The sequence below is a fragment of the Penaeus monodon genome, chromosome 31 (genome assembly GCF_015228065.2).
Source record: "Penaeus monodon isolate SGIC_2016 chromosome 31, NSTDA_Pmon_1, whole genome shotgun sequence".
In the NCBI taxonomy this organism is placed as follows: Eukaryota; Metazoa; Arthropoda; class Malacostraca; order Decapoda; family Penaeidae; genus Penaeus; species Penaeus monodon.
The window spans coordinates 4,393,115-4,394,731 of NC_051416.1; the positions used below are offsets into that span (position 1 = coordinate 4,393,115).

At 37.4% G+C, this 1,617-nt stretch overlaps 1 long non-coding RNA gene across 1 annotated transcript in view; it reads left to right on the top strand.

The window, feature by feature from the left end:
• LOC119592829 overlaps positions 1 to 854 on the top strand; it is a 1,182-nt gene extending 328 nt beyond the window's left edge. The window contains exons 2-3 of the long non-coding RNA XR_005230477.1: positions 240 to 352; positions 731 to 854. This is a non-coding gene — a long non-coding RNA (uncharacterized LOC119592829). The remainder of the gene's footprint in view (positions 1 to 239; positions 353 to 730) is intronic.
• The last annotated feature ends 763 nt before the right edge of the window (positions 855 to 1,617 follow it).

Here is a 1,617-nt window from a genome sequence, read left to right on the forward strand (position 1 = left end):
ACTATTAGAGGAAGATAGAAAAGACTATTTGATGTGTTTGATTTTTTTTTTTTATGTAGACATTTGAAAGATTGATCATTTGCCTGACTGGGTAATTTATAATGTTTAAATATAGTTCAAGGAATTGAAAATCTGAAAAGGACATTTTTTAGTAGGAGTGTTCTTCATACTAAAAGTTTTGGTAAGGTACAGTTCTAAAAAAAATTTATGAATACTAGTAACTTTTTTTATGACCGCAGGAGCTGAGACTAAACAACAATGGACTTGGCATTAAGGGAGGTACTATGCTTGCTGAGTCTCTTATGAGGCTGGTGGAAATGCAAAAGCTGCTGGAACTCCACTAGCTCTTAAGGTCAGCGTTAGAATCTATTTTGTTTTATCAGTTTTGCTGACATAAATATCTGTGTAGTTGATTTTTTTAAAAAATCAGATTATACTGTTGTATATCCAATGAGAATGGTATGTTAATTCTTTACTGTTTGTCTGTATTATATGGCATGCTTGACAAGTTCTTCAAGTACCAGTGAAATGGATTTTGGGTCCTTTTTTTACGTCAGACGCTATCCCCATGCAAGATCCCACCCTTCAGAAATTCTCCCTGGGCATAGTGGTGTTACCTTTTCAGCTTTTCACGTCTTTTTTTTTTTGAACCAGTAATGGGTTAAGTTGTCAGTTCATGTGTGCTGACAGATTACAACAGTTAACTGCTTTTACTCTAACTGTATGACAGGTATTTATAGCTGGTCGCAACAGGCTTGAGAAGGAAGGTGCAAAAGGTTTTTGCAAAATTCTTCAAGGCTGTAGGCACTTTGGAAGAAGTTGCCATGCCTCAGAATGGCATCTTCCATGGGGATTGCAGCACTTGCAGATGCTTTCAGTACCAACAAAAACCTCAGGGTCGTTAACCTCAATGACAAGTGAGTCTGTCAGTACAACTTTTGTACATCTGTTTAGGAAGTATTATTTAAGTTGATTAAAGGTGTAGTTTTGTGGTCATTAATTTTTAAGTTGATGTTTATTCTTTCAGCACCTTACCCCCAAGGGTGCTCAGGCAATGGCAGACAAGTTCCAATGATGCAGAACTTAGAAGTGATCAATTTTTGGGGATTGCTCATTAAAAAAAGCAGGGGCCAAGATGATTGCCAAAGCCTTAACTTCTGGACACAAGAATCTGGGGGTAGGTCACGGCCATGAGTCTCATAATACAAAATCCACTCATGTACTGATCGATGATATAATTGTATATATATTTGGATGATCAGACCGGGTTTGTTCGGGATGTTTTTGGACAGTATGAGATTACCATAAAAGGTGGTTGGCAATAGCTAAAGCCAGGGCAGATAAAGAGAATTTGGAGAAGCTCATGCGGGGACTGAAATCTTTGGTGGTGATCTTATATTAAAATTTTTTTTTAGAATTTTAATTTTTTAAACTGAGTTTTTTAAGTCATGTCTTTGTGTTCTCCCATTTTGTTTTTAGTATTCGACAGTGGGGTTTTATATTCTTAGGTAAATGGTATCAAATGATGTAAACCATCCGCACGGGTTTTGGGATGGAGGGAAATGCTTGTCACCCTTTTGAACGATTTGGGCAGTTAGGGGCCCCTTGACCCCCTCG